The sequence below is a fragment of the Limanda limanda genome, chromosome 23 (assembly GCF_963576545.1).
Source record: "Limanda limanda chromosome 23, fLimLim1.1, whole genome shotgun sequence".
NCBI lineage: Eukaryota > Metazoa > Chordata > Actinopteri > Pleuronectiformes > Pleuronectidae > Limanda > Limanda limanda.
Genome location: NC_083658.1, coordinates 9,154,564 through 9,175,342, shown reverse-complemented (window position 1 = coordinate 9,175,342; position 20,779 = coordinate 9,154,564).

Sequence of the window (20,779 nt, the reverse complement as noted above, 5' to 3'; positions counted from 1 at the left end):
ACTTTGGAAAGTTTAGTACAATGGGCATGAGGAGGTGGAGATGAGAGGGCTTATGTTTGTGAATAAATTGGCGCCCAGAGGAGCGCGGTGGGTTGATTGCAACATGCGGATGCTGAACATACGAGTTTAGTGTATCTCTGGCAAGATATTACTATGCAAAGAAGCATTAAAATCAGGCTTTTTAGTTTAATCAGTAGAGGCAGGCATAAATGCTTCATTCATTTTGACAGTACGTTTGCGTAATTGAACATCATATGGCAACAAATATCATGTGTGTGAGTCTGTAGCCGTGCACGTGTGTGTTTTCGAAGCTGTTGTGCTAGGAGCTAAAGGCATCACCCTGTTTTTATGCTCATGGTCACAATGTCAATATGCTAATGATCGGAAGGTGTCATTTCGTATATTGCATGTTGGAATGCACACATTTTTCTTAATTAGCACCTCACACAAATTACCGCGGCTGATGGGAACATTGGATTTGCTGCTGTGTGATCATAAATAAACAAAGAGTTGATCTGCCTCCTGATCTGGATCTCCACCTTAATTTGATGTTGTGGCAGGACAAGGAAAGGCAGAGACGCAGGTACTGCTTACTGTTGTTTAATCAGTAGTCAGGAAGAACAGGCACATGTTCCCCATACGGGAAGTATATATAGCTACAGACTTTACATTTCCCATCGACCCACTGGGTGAGAGGACACACCCATGAGTGCACGCCACACAGCCCCCCCCCGAACACCCAGAGGGAAAAATACAAAATGGGACAAAAGTCAGTACCTCTCAGGGGGTTTAACGAGGCGACCATAACGGCTACGCCGATCCCCGTCCGCAAACGCAGGGGTGAAACAAGCAGAAGGGACATCATTTACAACAGACACAGGATCAGGAGGCACAACTGGAGAAAACAACACAGGGGTCTTAGAAGGGGGGCGACCACGACGGGGAACCCGGGCCGGTAGCACCTCTTCGCCGGCCAACAGATGAGCTGGCTTAAGTCTGTCTAACGAAACACGCTCCCTGCGCCCGCCCATGTCCAGAATGAAACTTTTAGAACCCGCCTCTAACACCCTAAACGGGCCGTCATACGGGGGCTGGAGGGGAAACCGGTGAGCATCGTGACGCACGAAAACAAACCGAGCGGTCGCGAGATCCGTTGGCACGAAAGACCGAGGAGAAAAATGATGCACGGGCACCGGTGCACAAGCGGACTGTGACGCAGGACGCGGAAAGGGGGCCGAGCTGTGAGGCAGAAACTCCCCTGGGATGCGGAGCGGCTGACCGAGCACCAACTCTGCAGGCGAGGCATCCAGGTCAGCCTTAGGAGCCGAGCGCAACCCGAGCATCACCCACGGCAACCGATCCAACCAGTTTGCATCTGAGAGCGCAGCCCGCAATGACGCCTTAAGCGACCGGTGAAAACGTTCACACAAACCGTTAGCCTGGGGGTGGTAGGCAGTGGTACGGTGAACCTGTGTGCCCAAAGACTTTGCTAGCGCCGACCAGAGCTCCGAAATGAACTGCAGGCCTCTGTCAGAGGTGATATCAGACGGTGCACCAAAACGTGAGACCCAAGCTGAAAGAAAAGCGCGTGCCACGTCCGCAGATGTCGTGGAAGACAGAGGAACCGCCTCTGGCCACCTAGTGGTCCGATCTACCATGGTAAGGAGATGTGTAAAACCCTGGGAAGGGGGAAGAGGCCCCACAAGGTCGATATGCACATGATCAAAACGCCTGGCTGGAATCAAAAATGGCTCGAGGGGCGCCCTAGTGTGCTGGTGAACTTTAGCTCGCTGACACGCCACACATGTGGCCGCCCACTCCTTGACCTCTTTGCGAAGGCCAGGCCACACAAACTTCGAAGACACCAACTTCACCGACGCCCGGACACCCGGATGAGAAAGAGAGTGCACCATATCAAAGACCCGACGGCGCCAAGCAACCGGCACCACCGGGCGGGGGCGGCCCGTGGAGACGTCGCAAAGGAGGGCAGGCCCACCATTTTGCACAACTGCCTCCTCCAGCTTCAGACCGGTACTCGCAGCTCTCAGTGCAACGATACCCGGGTCCCCAGGTTGATCGGCAGCCAGAGCGGAAAAATCAACCCCAAGATGCACAGGGCACACCAACACCCGCGACAGGCAGTCTGCAACCGGGTTCGCTTTACCCGCCACATGTTGGATGTCCGTTGTGAATTCGGAGATCGCCGCTAGATGGCGCTGCTGGCGAGCAGACCATGGCTCTGTCACCTTTGCCATAGCAAACGTCAATGGTTTGTGGTCAACAAAGGCTGTGAAAGGGCGGCCTTCCAGCAGGAAACGGAAATGACGCGTAGCCAGGTACAACGCTAACAGTTCCCGGTCAAACACACTGTATTTTCGCTCACTGTCTCGCAAACCGCGGCTAAAAAATGCAAGGGGCTGCCACGCACCCGCAACCTGCTGTTCAACAACTGCACCAACAGCCACATCTGAAGCATCGGTCGTGAGGGCGATGGGCGCCCGAGACGCGGGGTGCGCCAGAAGCGCCGCGTTAGCCAGGGCAGCCTTAGCCCCCTCAAAAGCCTGGATCCTCACAGGGGTCCAATCAACCTGGTCCTTGGCTTTCTTAAGCTTCAAAGCACCATACAATGGTTGCAGGAGTTGGGCCGCACGCGGCAAGAAACGATTGTAAAAGTTTACCATGCCCAAAAACTCCTGTAGCGACCTGACCGAGACCGGACGGGGAAAATCCGCAACTGCATGCACCTTCGAGGGCAAAGGAACCGCACCCTGCGACGAAATGCGATGGCCCAAAAAGTCTATGACAGACAGCCCAAACTGGCACTTGGCTGTGTTGACAATGAGACCATGCCCATCAAGGCGCTGGAAAACCTGCCTAAGGTGCGACAAATGTTCATCAGCCGACGAGCTGGCCACCAAGATGTCGTCCAAATAGACGAAAACAAACGTGAGGTCACGTAGCACCGAGTCCATCAATCGCTGAAACGTCTGCGCTGCGCCTTTAAGGCCGAACGGCATCCGCAGGAACTCGAAAAGCCCAAACGGCGTAATGACAGCAGTCTTGGGCACGTCCTCTGCCCGCACAGGCACCTGATGATAACCTCGCACCAAATCGATTTTAGAAAAAATTGTCATGCCCGCCAGACGAATCGAAAAATCCTGAACATGCGGAATTGGGTAACGGTCATGGGCCGTAATGTTATTTAAACGGCGGAAGTCGCCGCACGGCCGCCAAGAACCATCCGCCTTGGGCACCATGTGGAGCGGTGAAGCCCACGGGCTGTTGGACCGCCTAACGATCCCCAAACGCTCCATGGTAGCAAACTCCTCCTTCGCGGTGGCTAACTTCACGGTGTCGAGGCGACGCGAACGTGCGAAAACGGGCGTACCCGCAGTGGGAATGAAATGTTCCACGCCGTGTTTAGTAACCGCGGCAGAAAATGCGGGCGTTGTCAGCGAAGGAAATTCCGCCAGTAAGCGCTGGAAGACATCCTTTGACGCCGCAAAATTAGCGTGTGTTAACGGCCCGGGTCCCCCTGACTGACACGGAAAAGACGCAAAAGACACAGCATCAATGAGCCTGCGATTAGTTACATCCACTAACAACCCATTAGTGTACAGAAAATCTGCTCCGATAATAGGAACCGTAATGGAGGCTACAACAAAATCACACAGAAATTTGCGTCCATTGAAACACACAGTCACAGACTTGGTACCAAACGTCTCTATAGCGGAGCCGTTAGCCGCTGTCAGACGCGGACCACTGCCACGGGCCGAGAGGTCCGTAGCTGCAGGAGGGAGAAGGCTCTTCTGCGAGCCGGAGTCCACCAAGAACTGATTACCTGATATGGAGTCATGAACGAACAGCAGCTCCTCTTGATCACCAGCGCCCACGGCTGCTACCGAGCGCCGGCTCTTCCGTTTCCCGGTGCCTGGAACGCGCACGGAGGAACGCAGCGGCGCGCCTTGCTGCCGAAGCGCTGATGGAAGAAACACAGCTGGCCGCGCTGTGTGCGGGTGGAGACTGCAGCCGTCACTGCCGGAACCTCGTTCTCCAACGTCGACTGCGAGGACTCCACGGCCACACTCTGCACGGAGACGTTCCTCGAAGTCAGCAGGATCCGGTCCGCCTCCTCAGCTAATCCACGGAAGTCGCCGGCCGCCAAACAGGAAGAGTTGGCGAGGGCTGCGCGCACCTTCAGCGGGAGCTGGTGCAGAAAGATGTGCGGGAACAGGAAACCCTCATCCTCGGAGCCCAGCAACGACAGCATCTCGTCCATCAGGTCCACTGCCGAACCATCACCCAAACCGGGAAGCGACAGTAGCTTGTCCGCTCTCTCCGCGGCTGACAAGCTGTAGCGCCGGAGGAGAAGCTGCTTGATGGCGGTGTACTTTCCCCGCAGCGGCGGGGCTCGCAGGAGCTGCATCACGCGCCGGGTGGATTGCTGGTCCAAAGCCGCGACCACCAAAAAATACCTGGAGTCGTCTGCCGTTACTCCTCGCAGATGGAAGAGAGCCTCGATGTGCTGAAACCACGGCGCGGGGTCGTTCTGCCAAAACTCCGGGAGCTTAACGTGCTCCGCGGAGCTGTTCGATCCTGGAAGCTGCTGCGCCATGGTCGTCGTGGAGACACGGTCCACGGGAGCCGGGGAAGAAAAAACGTCTTCCCCCGATGAGGAAGGGACACTATCCTCCTTCACCTCGAACATGTTCAAAAAAAACGGGGTCACCAATGTGGCAGGACAAGGAAAGGCAGAGACGCAGGTACTGCTTACTGTTGTTTAATCAGTAGTCAGGAAGAACAGGCACATGTTCCCCATACGGGAAGTATATATAGCTACAGACTTTACATTTCCCATCGACCCACTGGGTGAGAGGACACACCCATGAGTGCACGCCACAATGTCTTCCTTTCTGGCCCATTTTGCATCTTTCCAACATTTTTTGGGGTGGAAATCCATCTTGTAGTTTTTGCACATGGTCGCAAACAAACCAACCAAGAAAGATATGGACACGTGTGAAAATCTTACCTCCTTGATGAAGGTAATTTGCCACGAAGTTCTGCATATTGTGTCAATACATCCAGGAGAAGAAGAGAGGTCTCACTGGATTAGTGAAAACGTTATCCTCCTGGTGGCGATAGAGAAAAAGTCAAATAATGAGTGATGTTTATACCAAATGTCATGACAATCCAAACTGGACAAGGTCATTGGGACAACAAAGCCTTAAGCGTTCATCCTCTGGTGGCCATGAATGTCTGTATCAAATCAGGCAAATATTCTTAAAACCTAGCAAAGGTGGAATGTATATTCAAATCTAAAATTGCATATTTTATTTACTAAGAATTGTGGGAGCCATTTGACCCCTCCAGTATTTCTTACCCGCCTGTGTGCCGACTAACCACCCGGCCCATGCAGTCGTAAACTAAATGATATATCAATGATATACCCTTCCTATCTTGTCCAGGTCGGTTCCCTTTCACTGCCTGAACATGACCGACCAGCACACCTTGGAGTAAATCTCCAGTCTCCTGCCTCTTTCTAGCCGAGGTCACCCTTTAGCAGCGCCACATAAAACACTCAGAGGCGGGACGATACAAATAATAGGTCAGGCAGGAATGAATGATGGCAGATATGGTCGCCCTTTCATACGAGCAAGGAGAGACGCTCCTTGGCTACAATATGAGTTCCATTGCTGGTGGTCATCTCATTTTTCCTACAGGGTCAAAATTTATTGAGAAAGAATCGTTCACAATTTTGAGAAAAAAAAAGTTAACTTTATAAACCTTGTGCTCACATCCATCACTTTTATTCAGTTATTTCATGAATTGGTTAAATCCAATCCTATTAAAACATGGGGTACACCAAACACTTTGATGTCCCGTTTAATGGAGGATTTCCCCCCGAAAAAGTGATAGCGGCAGATGACTTCATAAAACACAATTTTGAAGGATTATGAAGGAATGCATTATGCCGGTGCATGATACGAGCGGAGAGTCTCATTTAAATGTAAATCGTCGACTAGCCTCAGACCAAACTCAGGCAAAATGGTCGCGTGTAAACAGACAAAAGGGGCCGAGGGAAGAAAAAGGGACGAACGCTGGCTTTGCATTTACTGCTGCGGATGAAGAATGTGCCCAAAAAAAAAAGGAGCCATGTGGTGCAGGATTTGTTCCTCCATCCTGACTCGATGCTTTTTAGGACTCACACTCCTCCCTGCTAGTAAATAACAATGTGTCACTGAAGGGCACATCCCTGATATTAATGATATCGGAGGCAAGGCCTGCCTTTGTGCAAGTATCTCCTCCTCCTCCTCCTCCTCATGAAAAAGCAGTTTAAGCTCATTCATAGGTAATGTGCCTCGTGGCGTCTTCGGATTTGTGATGAGACAAACTGATCTGTGTCGTCTCCCGCTGTCACAGAGCGGCTCTCAGCGTGCGAGGTGTTTGTTTTAAAAAATGTGTGTCAGGCTCACTTACGTCTCCGACAGCACATTTGTGTGACACATATCTAGTTTGATGGATAAATAGAAATTAACACAACCCCAAAAAAAAAAAAAATCCCTCTCCCATATCACATAAAACAAAGATACATTTGCGATAAGCGACGTCTGGAATAAAAACAGATTTTATTGATGTAATTAATTTCAAGCAACGTTGACTTCAGCCTCGTGTGGGTGACAGAAACCGGAGCAGACGGCGTCTCGGATCCGACAGTCGACTTGTTATGCTGTTTGTTTTTACTTGAGGCCGAGAAGCAGAAGGTTGCCATGCAGAATGTGAATCCTAGCCATGGCAGAAAAAGTGCTTCATTTAAATACTCAAAGACGTTTCATAGATTAGGTGGGTTTCAGATGTTTTTGTCTATTTCTAGATGCAGCTTTCTTTCTCTAACTGTAAGTGGTTGCATTGTAGAACTGCGGAGCCTCGCTTGAGTCTGCTCTTCACTCAGAGAGCATGTCTTTCTGGTATGACGACTGTATGTCCTCGAATAAAAGTAGGCCTATTAGCTCAACTAAACCCAGGACTCTAAAGTATGAAGCCTTGGATAATATATCCGGTCCTTCATATATTTCACAGTAAACTGCTTCTTCTGTGTTCTTCTTCAACCTACGACATGGATTCATTTTTGAAAATTGAGAGCCCTTCAGACTGCGACCATGGTTCATTCAATGTTTCGCCCAAGGTCACATCCCAGTGTTCCCATTGTTGAATTTTTCCGCCCCATACACTTTCTTACTTAACAGAGACTTGAGCTGCACAGGACTCATTCATCAACCCCCCCCCCCCCCCCCCCACTCCACTGAACTACATCCCCGCTGGTGCTTGTCAAATCTCGGGATATAATGATGTAGGAGGAGGATCTCTGCCTGTGAATTTGTAAAATTGATTGCACTGCATTATTCACCCGATGTTGCGTCTCGCCCACGCGACCGCTTGTAAACTAAACACATACAGGAACAGCAGGTATATTTATCATACACAGTGTAAGGGCAGAATTGGAGCACAGAGTGGGCATTGTACTGAATCATTAACTGCAGCAGAAGGTCCAGTGGTGGAAGCAGCGGTTAAGGGTTTCAAACTGGGACAACCTGCTGTCAAAGTCACTTAACTCACTTATTTTTATAGAAGCTTTGACAGGTCACACACTTGATTCTGTGCCATAGCAGACTTTTCTCTGTCCACAGATCAGGAAGGAACCTGTTCATACATAGAGCTTTAATGTACGTGATTTTTTATAAAATTTGACACAATGTCCTGACACGTCAATCAATCGCACTGATTTCTTTTTACCCAAAAAAAGAAGAGATTTCAGTTTGACACCAGGACTTGTTGATTTTGATGAGGGTGGAACAGTTTCATTTGTCTACACTACATCTGGTACACTTCCATTGGTTGGGAAGGGCTGGAGCTCTGAGCGCAGGCAGGGGCGATCTGAACCTGAAATCTAAGATGAGATAAAAACTTTATTGATCCACACAAAGGGGAAATATTAGCCTGCCGTTGTCATACTCATTATTCTAGTCAGAATATGAGTCTGAGACCGCTCCATTGGGCTGTGATTATGGGGCGTGTTTCAACGGAACCAGGAAACAAAATGCCTCTTCGCTCAATTGGATAGACCTACAACCAATCAGAGCAACGTAGTATGTGACGTATGTCAAGCGACGCATAGTTGTTGTCAGTTGTCTGTTTCACGAGTTTGTTCACTCTATAAATAAATCAACGGAAATGCTGCAAATGCCGCTCGTATATCCACCGGAGGCAAAGCCCCCAGGAAGCAGCTGGAGGCCAGGGCTGCTCGTGAGAGCCCCGGCCGCCGGCGGCGTGAAGAAGCCTCAGCGCTACCGGGACCCGGGACCTTTCCTTTACCTCACAAGGTACCGAGGCTCTGAGAGAGATCCGTCGCTACCAGAAATCTACGGAGCTGCTGATCCGCCAGCTGCGCTGCAGAGCTCCGCTGTCATGGCTCTGCAGGAGATCAGCGAGGAGAAACGGCAGCTAATCGTTTTTTTCAAGCATTCACTTCCTTGTTGCTCCAACATTAACAGCGTCCCAACTTGTGTCTTTTTTGTCTCATATGTGCTGAGGAGCGTAGCGCCCCCCCCCCCCCCCACTCTCTTTTTATTTATATGACTGCTTGTGTGGCTGCAGCATCGGGGCCAGCTGATAAATTAAACTTTTTATGAATCCCGTAGGAGGACGGCAAAAACATCTGTTCGATCTACAAATGCCTTGATCACGTTCCTCTTTCAAAATGAATGCGCTGTCGATGTCTGCTGGAACGGACTCGATGGAAGCATGTACACATGTCAGCTCTCCAGCCGCAGGCAGCGCTGTTTGGTGACGTGGTTGATTACGTCACTGTAGATCATCTGTCAATCATCGTATAAAGCCCACCCTGACGATTTGATTGGATCGACCAGCTTCGGGTCTATCATAGTTTCTCCCCAACGGAGCGATGCCAGACCGAACTTCCCGGACAACAAATGTTGTGGGCGGGGCTAAGTTCGTCTGGCACCCAGGCTAGGGAAATATAGGATTTCTTTTTGTTTTTGTATTAGTCCTGCTATCACACTGGACGAACCACGCTCTTGAATAGAGATAAGAAGAAAAGGCTTACTGATACAGAACTTCCAAAACAATATGAAATGGGGCCTCCTTCCCTTCGAGCCTCGAGCCAACGCAATTTTCTGACATAACTCTTTAAATGTCATTATTCGGCCCTTAAGTTTAACAATCAGCCGGTCTAGATTTGAGGGTTGTTTTTATTGACCGTGACAATAAGCTTTTATAAACCTTAACCAAGCGTCTTCGTGGCTCACACCTTACCATATCTCAAACATGCAGTGGTTTTTCTCCTCCCTCTGGCAGTGAGAGTAATTACACAAACGAATAGAAGGTTTTTCACAGATCCAGCTCATTACTGAACACAGAGTGAATGTAATAACCACACAGCCTCCTACCCCTCAGTCCCTGCTTTTATTTTAATGCTCTCCAGTGAGTTAAAGTCACACCAAACAACAACAGCTTATATCAGTGGTTACACAAATAACCTCCGGTCTCCAAGCTAAGCTGAGGCCTTTACCCAGAGTTCAACACATAACGTCAGAACAACTCTTTGTCTTGTTCCTGCACCTTTCATACTTTATCTGTATACAAAGATGGCCGACAGTAGAGGTCATCAACCCTCCCTCCTCCGTGTAAACTGAAAGTGAGCGAGAAACACTTTGGACACACATGAGTGAATCTGTAAAACCGAACGTCAGAGACAATACATTAAGTTTTGAGTTTTAAATCTTTATTGAAACCCAGGGATTGGTTTCGTATTCGTCGAGCCTCTTTCAGGCCCCTGGACTTCTAGCAGCAGCATTTTCACACTTGCTTCATTGCGGCAACAATTTAGTGTCTAATGCCAAAGAAAGCAAGGACACTCGGAGGGGTTTGTCTGTGTTTTGATTTACTTGCACTATTCTTGCAAGAATCCGCTCTCCTTTCGGGGATAAGACCATCAATCTCTCTTTGTCTCTTTCACACTTTCTGTCTGCCTCTCTCTGCTTTTTTTTTTTACCCCCTGTCTCGGTCGATACAAAGACGGGGTGTGCTTCTTTTTTTCTTTTTCTTTCTTCCAGTCCGTGCTCCTCTCCACCAGAACAACACCTGCAACTGTAAAAGTGAAATAAACCTGTGTAGTGGACTTGTGGTGGTTAATCACCCGGTCACCAAGTCGTATGGAAAATATGATTAACTCTGCTGCTGCTGCTGCTGTACTTCTGCTTTGTTTCTGACGGGTTATAAGAGCGTGATTAAGAGTTAACACAGGACAATGAGCTGTGAGTTGTATATTAAAGGGACAAATGTCACAGAGATTTCTCACCCAGATAAATAGAGCCAGCTAAAAAAAAAGTAATTACCTCCTCTACCTATGGCGTTGTGTCACCGTGGCTTCGAAACTCATATCAGATAGTGGCTGGAACAAATTAATGCCTGGCATGGTGGCAACGCCATTTCTTTCATGACAAACAACAACAGCAGGCCGTATGGTCAGATTTGATAATCAACCAAACAGGTTTTTTTATACCTAACAATGCAGCAGTGAAAGTGAAGGAATAATTACTTGATCAAAAACAACATTTTCAAACAGGCGCTTTCATTGCTCTTGCCAAGGACGACACGGTGTCATTTTGTCTCTTAATTTGTCAAGATGTCTGAAGACCAGAGTTTAAGACATGTTCTGTAGATGTATGCATAGGATTTATCCTGAAACCAAACAAAAAATCAGTACTTGAGTTTATTTATGTGGCACATTTCATATGATACGCTTAGACCCAATGTGCTCCAAGATAAAAAAGCAAAGATACGGCACAACAACATGTCACAAGGAAACATTTGAGTTGGACATATATCAAATAGCAGGATATTTCAAATATATATACATAAATGATAATACAATAAATATTAAAGTGGAAAAATTCAATAAACTACAATAAAAACAAATAGGACATGAATCATTATAGGAAAAGTGACAAATTTGATTGATTCAGCAATAAATCTGAATAGAGGGTTTGCAGTGTCATTTAGTCGAGCTCAGTTTAGTGCTAAACAAACAGGGTAGCCTCTTTACCAGCTCTCTGAGGCTAATACAACTATCAAGCCTTATTTACCTTTATTCTACATGTGTCCATAGAAGTCATTAGCCAGTAATGAATGGATGTCCACCATCTTTCGCCATTCTTCTTTTTGTTGTTCTTTCTTTGGACCTGTGGACAGGAGAGGAGCATGTATAAACTGGGATTGCCATCGTTTCTCTGAATGTAGTTACTGCAGTCACATATATATATCAAGGTGTAAATGGATTTCATCTGGTGATTTTCTGTTTCATTTGTTGCTGAGAACTGTTTTCACAGTTACAATTATAGCTTCCAGTGAAAGGTGCAAAGGGCAACGACTGGCCACAGCTTTTATTGCAAGCGTGCTCTGCTCTGTTCTTTCTTTATCTGTGCAATACTTGCACTATATTTATAGTATTTATACGTCGGAACCTAATGTGGAGATCAAGTATCATATTAATCATTTAATATATAATTGAATCTGTGCAGTAGTTGAACTTGACAAAGCAACTAATGCTGTCTCTGAATACTTATTAAAAGCACTTTATAAAGTGTTGAGATTTAATTGTGTGTACTGATTATGCAGTAATATAGAAAATTGAGGATGTGATAAATTGATATACATTAATATGCAACGGAAATCACAGGCTCGTGAAGATTCACCTCTCGAATTGATAGTTATTTATGAAATCAACGCTGGGAACAACTCGTCCATGTAACAAAGAAGGAAATTCATAACTCAAGAATACTCTGTAACATAACCGATGTAAGATTAAACCAGGCTCGGTAATTTAAAGCACAAATTAAAACGCCTCCGCGACACGTCTCCAGTCTTGTCTGAGAATAAGCTCAATATAAGTGCTCATCTATTTCACATTATTCTCTTGCTGCTCCTGGTACTAAAACACACGTCCTGATTTGCCTCGCGTCTAACTAGTGCAAGAATTATGGAGTTTAGCAGAATAAATGTAAGAAACCGAGGCGAGGCCATTACAGTTTAATGTCCGCTGTCCTCATGAATCAGGCGCCCCTGTGCTAGGAATCATGGGAAGGTGGAAGTGCTTATGACTTTTTTCCCAGGGGGCTTTTTCTCAGCTTGGCATCCCCAAGGTGAACATCCCATTAACCCCTGGATGTTTGTGCAAAGACAGATTGGTTCATTTGAGTGCCACTGGACCAGAAGACTGGAGAGTTACACCAGCACAGGCATGCAACCTACAAACACACACTGACTGTTATTGTGGCTTGTGTAGCCTTAAAACGCTTTGATAATTAAGCCTAAATTTTGAATCCGGTTTCAATTTCCATTTAAATAATTCACTGCCTCACTTTTTCTGGAAGAATTTAAAAAGCAATGAATCGTGGAATGTTCTTGTTGAAATAAATTGAATCCAAAAAACTCATTGAGCAGCCGAACACACTCATGCCTGAGATATTGCTCGGAGAGTTCATCCCAGCGGTGAGGCAGAAGTTTCAACAATAGAGTTTGTGTTTTTTTCATCCTCTGGGAAAAGGAGCCCCGTCAGAACTCAGGATTCAACCCGACCTCCGCTTTCACCTTCTCATCCCGAACCCTTTCAATTTGTCTTTTCTTCTGATGTTTTGGGGCATTATCTTGTAGCATGAACCTCTGACCCTTTAGACTCGTCTCACAGTAGTGCACGACTCCCCTAAGGGTGGTGTTGTCTTACTAATGCATCAGAGGCTCTGACACGATGTCCAGGAAAGACACTATCGCTGCATCAAAGAGTCTTAGGGAGCAGAAGTGAGCTAAGGTTCATTACAATCTCATCATTAAAACTTAAATTTCGAATTTTGCATTAGTGTGAAAATGCAGTTATAACTCACTGCTATTCAACACCTTGGTAATGAGATTTGCACCAATGACTGAGAAACCAAAGATCAAACTTTCCAGAGGTCTTGATGACGTTATTAAGGAACTTGGTTTAAAATGTAACTAATTTCAACTTTAACTGATATAATTCTGTTTTATTTTAATTGAGAATATCATGCTGTTTATATTAATAAATACTTGGTCAGCCCTTATCTCCATTAATTCTGAATCTAAAGTTTGGTTCCATAGGTTAATTATGTGACCCAATCAGCATGCTACATTTCTGTGTTGGGGCACCTCATCAACTTTCAAGGCTTAAATTATTTCCATTATGTCAGAGAAGCTGAATATTTATTTATTTTTACCTTGGGTACTTCAGTGTTTACCTTTGCACCATTAGCAGCCAGATGTTGTGGTCGCCCTAAAAGTTAGAAAACTCATTTTGCAGTAATATGAATGGAGAAGGGCGATATAGTGCTTATTTATTTATTTCGGTCTTCGCACACACGGTAACAATGTGTCCGCAGTGATAGTAATAAGTTCAAATTATGAAGTCCTGTAAAAAACGAAAACTTATTGGCAAAATGGTGCCTGAAACCACATCTCATACGTCCAAAGCATTGGATCCGATTAAGAAATTCTGCCGTTAGCTCGACTTAATCCCAACCCGTCCTCGAAATGGCAAAACAAACTCCAGACGTCCGCGACTCGTTGTTGAGGGGATGTCACAGCTTGCACAGCGGCGTGTCCTCGACATCCAGCAAACACGGTTAGCTTTGGACTTCGGGTGAGAGAAGTTGGTAATGAGAGGGGGAGCTCCGAGTTCCCCGGCTGATTCCCACCTCCGCTGTCCGTCAGGGGCCTCATTACCTCAGCGTTCTACCGCTGGTCAGCCTTGTTATCCTTAAGTCCTGTCTGTTGCCTTATTACCTATAAGGAGAAAGAACCCTGTGTCATATTAATAAGACCAGAATCTATTCATAGGAGCCACGATCACAATACTTTGCCTTGCAGGGATTAGCAGCTCTCCTTGAACAGCTAGGTGGATCACGGTGAGGGAGCATCGATAGGATCACTGATAGCGGCGTCAGGTTCCAACAATGCCGCCGTGTTGTCTGACAAGATCACAAACCCCCCGAGGCCGCGTGTCACTCATCGTCTCGAGATTGTCAAAGCCGCCTTCACCTTCCACCTTCACTTCATCACACTGTTAATTTCGTGTCACTAGCAAAGCCCAAGGAGCCCCTCATTAGATAACGGCTTTATTTTGCTGGCCCTAGGACGGGACTGGTGTCTGTCGTTTGGCAGCCAATTATCAATATTCTGTCCAACCTTAGATAAAAGGTTATTTAAGTCAATAAACCACGATAAATAGTGAAAGCAGTGAAAGTGTGGAGACGAAGGCGTCGAGATTCTGCTGCAAAAACAATGAATGTTCTAACTGTTTAAACAGGATTTTTCAAAAAACAACATTCTGACATTCTCTCCATTTTCAGGAGGTGTAGGGGGTTTAGATCTGCATCCAGCAGTGTTCATAAGAAGAGTCCATTACTCAAGCAATCGTCCAATTATTACAAATTTGTCATCTGAATTGTTTTGTTTAACCTAAATTGAGGAGTTTTAAATCCCAAGCCCTAACGCGAATACTCAGATATCCTCACTTTCCTGCAAAAACACAGACATCTGGTGTGGTCTCGTCGTGCGACAAAGGCGTCTGAAGTTTGCTGTCGCGTCGTCACGGCTTGTGGTCGCATGGATTCTCGCATGTTGACCAAACATGCTCAGTCATGTGCAGACGCCGGCACTTTCTCCTCGAGCGTGTGTGTGTGTGTGTTCGCTCCGAGAAGCGGAGAGAACACGCCCGGCGCTTTAAATTAGAATCGCTTCCTCCTGACTAAACACCAGGCCAATCATTTGAGTGAGCACTCAGACAGACTACATATTTGATGAAGGCCTTCACTCGCTTTTCATAATAAAATGGATTTAGTGCTTTAGAGAGGTATTTTGAATTGATTCGAATGCCTTTTAATTTAAATAGTCACATTCATTTAGTAGATTGAATTCAATGTTAAAGTTTTTCCAAAGCCAAAAAGGGGCTTTAATTTAACACAAGGCCAAAACACTCAGTCGCTGTATCTCTGTAATGGGATTATCACAAACAGGTGCACAGGTGGGTCGGCTGTTGCTGCCGGGCCACGTCGCCTGATAAAAAATAAATCTGAAGCTCGACCCGTCCTCCTGAAAGACGACACGACGCACAGGAACGTCCCCGTCCATCCAATCAAGGATGACTTTGTCGCGTGGAACACCGCTGATCCACACATGACCCAACAGCTTCCAGTCCAATTAAGAAACACATTAATTACCCATCGCCGTATCATTCACGCCGTCGCACCCTCCCAGTCCGTGTTTCGGCGAGCGTCTTGTCACAAACAATTACGGGCGATAAAGATGGAAGTTAATTAAATCAAGGGCGGCGACGTGTCATTTGTGGCAAAGTCGTTACAACCACGCACCCTCGAGTGTGAACGGAGGGGGACTTAGAAATAGTTTGTTTCTATATGTGGACGACACGTGTCTATAGATCTCAGGGATAGGGTTAGAGATAGGGTCAACTTAGTGGACACGTAGCTGAAGCCATATGTAGGCGGTCATGATCTGAGGTGGGCAGCAAACGCTCTACTCGCCATTTCACGATCCCGGCTGAGGACCAAAGGTGGCCGGGCCTTTTCTGCCAGGGCTTCCTCTCTGTAGAACAATCTCCCTGAGGGGATTCTCTTTGAGATATCTTTTAAAGGCACTTTTCTATAGGAGCATAGATCCGATCTTTGCATCTATTCGAATCATTCCACAATGTTTTATTTTATCCTGTTTTTACTCTTCTCTAATGTAATATTTCCGTATCTGTGCTCTCACACTGTTTGATCGTCAAATTGCTTTCAAATTGTTTCTAATTGTTTGCCTTCAATTGTCTTTTTTTTTTACCTGTAAAGAAACTTGTTACTGTTTTAAAGGTGCTAAATAAATAAAGTTTAGTGTAATTATCATCATCATTCGTCAAACGATGGGGGTCCATCATGAGGCAGAGTAGTAAATCTAGAATGAGCCACTTTATCACACCACATTAACGTCTGCTAGATCTGGATTCAATTTGGATCCTCACCAGTCTGTCCCCTTAATGTGTCCTATTCTTTTTTTCTGTCAAGATTTATGAATTATTCCCAGGAAAGATTCATGAAAATTTAAAGAAGCAAAACAAAAATCCCTGGATCCACCCCTTTGTCTGAATTTATATTGGAGTTTAACTTGTGTGAAAATCCTTTTGGTAGCTTTTGCAAAATCCTGGCAACCAAACCAGGTAATTAACCAGTAAACATTTATTCCATTCACCCAATGTCAGACTGTAAAACTTTAAAACTAAGTTAAAGTACTTCTCTTCCAGTTTAGCTTGTGTACAGGGTTGAACTTTGCATTAAAGTCAGGTACCCCTATATATTTTCATTTGAAGTACAAGATTATCCAAGGGGAGGCCGGCAGCATTTGCATTTAAATATCAGTTGACCTTGTGTTTACTTTCCTCTCTGACGCAGACAGAAATGAAAAGACAGCACGGATGAACGACAGCTCAGCATCGGGGAAGGGATGAGATCCATGAGGACGATGAGAGAGGAAGAAGAGAGGCGATGGAGACTCGGAGAGGAAGAACATTATGTCTCCAACACAAACAGAAACTGCTCTGACAGTCTAATTAACCAGAGATTTGTGGTCTTTGGTTAACTCAGTGGGAACCATAGGCTCAATATAACATCACAGCATAATTACAGCGCCTTAATCTTAAAGTGCCTTATAAATATGCTTCCTTATTTTATATTAAATAAACTCGTTTTAAAGATTTTAAAGCTATTTTTAATCCACGTTGATTTCCTCCCGTGCACATCCACTACATAGATCAGCGATTTTATAATCTCCTGTCTCAAAGGTCAGAGATGAAGTTATCACCACTGAGGTGCCCTTAAGCAAGGCATTTAATCCCCATCTGCTGTGCCTCACGGCCAACAGCTCAGACTGCGGTTGTTTAACATTCAATTACGGCCTGATCATCCTCAGCAGTACAGTGTAACACTGTCCTATTGCACGGCTGTGTCACGCAGGTTGGTTTGAATAGAACACAGCAGCTGGTGTGAAAGTGTGGAGGTAGAATAAAGTTTTTTGAAAGTGATGTAAGTTTCGGGGGATGAGGCCGGACGGCAGATTTTGATGCTGCAGCTTGTTCCAGTTCCCGCTGTGCAGCATCTGTTCGTCCTGACCTTACGCCCTTGTGGTATATATATTATTTGCATATTGGAGTGTGTAGAGTTTACCAGCATGCCATTACTAGATTATAGATAAATACACAAAAGCTCTGAAAATATGAATATAACCAAAATGACCAGATATTTTTGGGTGAGCAGAAAGGATTTGGGATGATGCATAAGTGATGTGATACAAAACCATAACCAAAACCGTTTAACCAAAAAAGAAGATATACGCATGTTGATATTAAAAACTCAGTGAAACAGACGTCAGAGTGATATTGGTAAATATTGTTTTTCCTTGACATATATTCAACAAATTACAAGAGATAAAAGAACAATCGTATATAACCTTTCATTATTAAACGCAGGAAAAAATATTTTGGTTTACAAAGTTTGGGCAAAAGAAAAAGGAAAGCTCCGTGACATAATTTAATTTCACTTCTTGCTTACAGTCCAGCTATGCAACACACAAAGGTGATCCGTGTATATTTAACCCGCATATCAGTCGTGCGCACAGACGCCCGCTCTTAATTGGATAATGAATGAATTACATGCTTTGGTGATCCCTGCTGGGAAATTGTGTTTCAGCTCGCCCCCTCTCTTCGGGAAGGTCAGAGCACATGGTCAGCTACAGAATATAAAAAAAACACCCAGGGAGCTAATGGGGCTTCTTTCTACAGGACAGCAAGGCAGACTTGGATCCCTGCCGCCGTGTCGGGCTTGACCTTGGGTTCACACGTTGAAGGATGGTGTCTCAAACCATGCACACATCCCGCCATCGTCCAGGCGGTTAATTGAGCGAATGTTGTCAAAACTGGGATTAATAATGCAGGGTACAGAGGATGTCTTTGCTGTGGAGGTAGAAAATGCAACCCTCCTATCGTTAACCACCATCCATGCACATTAACGCCTCATTAACGGCAGAGCTGAGCACCAGGAAGCCTCTCCGCCGTTACCAGGGTTATCCACAGGTTGTTTCAGCAGCATCATGCGTCTGTGTCACCAGGCATGGGAGCCCCATCTGCTGCCACACCGGAGGATACGAGGAACAGGAAGAAACGGCGCGCGGCTTTGATAAACTCCAACTCACCTGGGTCTGCCTCCAGAAGCGCTGGTTCTGACACCTCCTCCGTGCTGGTGAGAATTGCATCAACAACATCATCCAGCGCATGTTCAAGTTGCTGATTCTGCACCCTGACTTTAAAAACCCTACTCCAGATTTCTCAATACAGATAACACACATTACCTCTAATTTTTCATCACCTGTTTTGCCTTAAAAAACACCCGAGGAACCTTTATTTAAAGCATTTTTCGTATTGTTTTTGCTTATATTTGTTTTGATGCCTCAAGGCTGTACATCCCTTGTTAACGCGATATCTCGACTACTGTATACCTTGAGGGAATTTCTTTAAACTTCACACAAACATTCTCTTGGACTCAAGGATTCACTGATTTGATTTTGGTGGCCAAAGGTCAAGGTCACGGTGGCCTCACAAATTACGTCCGTTTCTCTTGAACACGATATCGTAAGATCAGCTTGAGGTCGACAAATTTGGTTCAAACTTTCACTTGGACCCGAAGATGAACCGATTATATTCTGGTGTTCAAAAGTTCAAGGTCACGTGGCCTCACGTTGTGTTGAACGCGATATATCAGTGATGCCGAAAGGGAATCTTTTTACAACTGTTGTCTTGGCTTCAAGGAAGTCCTGGGTGGTCACAAAACATTCCTTGACCATGAACTTGATATATTAAAGGTTGAGTGTGTAAGATTTAGGTGAAACAGATCTATTGGCAGAAATGGAATACTCAATAAACCTAGTGATGTTTCCACTAGTATGGAGTCATCTAAATTGTACAACTGTTGTTTTCTTTACCCTAGAAGGAACCCTTTATATTGAAATACTTTATTTACACAAGGAGCAGGTTCTCTCTACTGAGGCCGCCATGTTTTTTACAGTAGCCCAGACTGGACAAACTAAAGCCTGCAACATGCACCTTCACCACTAGATGTCCCTAAATCCTACACACTGAACCTTTAAGTCTGCTTTTTTGGAAATTTCCCTGGAAAAATAAATGTATGTCGACTAAAACTTCACCGAGTGGCAGAGACGTGGCAATTCAAAGATTTGTGAGGCAGGTCATTATTCATCTTTTCAGTCAAAGTATTGCTGCTGATAACATGTGGTATTCTGGTTCTCTGCTCGTCTGTCCCTTGCGGCCCGTCTTCCTCTCAGCGACAGTTTCCTCCTTTAGAAAAGTGTTTCCATATAATTCTTGGCGAAATCTCACCACAGGCCACAAAAACAGTGTTGCTCTACCTCTCCTTACAGTTCTCCTCCAAAAGACGGCAAATCACAACCAAGCCTGGAGGCAGATAGCAGAAAAACTCTGGAGTAAAGATTCATGCATACTGTATGCATGTACTGACCAAAGGAGGGATATTTCTTAGTGCCTGCTGCTTCTTTGAGAGGAAACATTGCCACATTGCATCTTTTGTGCAGCAAGGGAGCAGGTGTGCTGCTTTCATCTCTGCAGAGGGCTGTGATGCATCATCTGAGTCTGTCTCTGGGCCTTGTTAACTACAGAATAACAGTCCACTATCACAGGATTTATGTTCGTCATTTGTTAATCATGTAGCTCACGATTTATCTCGATAACTAATGGTTATTTTGTTTTTCACAGCGACTTAGATCTTTTGCTGCATTTGGCTGCTATAAAAATCCAATGTGCATTAAATCACGAAATAATATACAGAGTTAATGAGAGTCAGATATTTCCCTCAGTTGCTGATGGAGATTGAAAGAGTTTTAAGAACAATAAATATCGCGTGTAAAAGGTGAATATATTTTACTATTATTCTTGCAGCTTTTTCTCAATGAACCAGTGACATTTTGTGTGTAAAACAATATTTGTAACTAACCGTAAGGCTTAGACTAAGAAGACACAGTAAAATTTATTTAAAAAATAAAAACACATTCTCAAGGACTTAAAAAAAACAATAAATTACTCAAATAAAGTGGAAATTTCTGTAATAAAGTTATTGCATTGACACAATAATAAGTATTTCACTCTGAGTGGTGGATAGATAGATACATAAATGGAGCTGTCAGTGTGATAACTCCAGTCCAGTGTAGTACAGGTGGAGCTGCTATGCGTCGGGGAGTGAGTCAGGGGGGGTAACGCTCTTGACCCGATCCTCAGCTTTGACTGCGGCTGCCGTGACCCAGATTTCTGTGTGACCTTTGGTTTGATTCGGTGATCATCGGCTGCCACAGGCTCGGTTCGGTGAGAAGATGTATGCAAAGGGGCAAGTTGGCACAAACGGCCACATGAGGCGGCCTGCGGGTCGCCCCTCACTGAGGAGGCCGTGGCTTTTGTATCTGCAGCAAAGAAACTCTGCGTGTTCTGGCTAGAGGTGACATGTGGCGCTGTGGGACGAAGGTTAAGGCTGGTTTGTCGAGATGCTGTTTCCCCAAGATTTTCTTTTTGGATCATTTCCAAATTGCAATAAATTACACAGGACCTTTCTTTTGTGCTTGA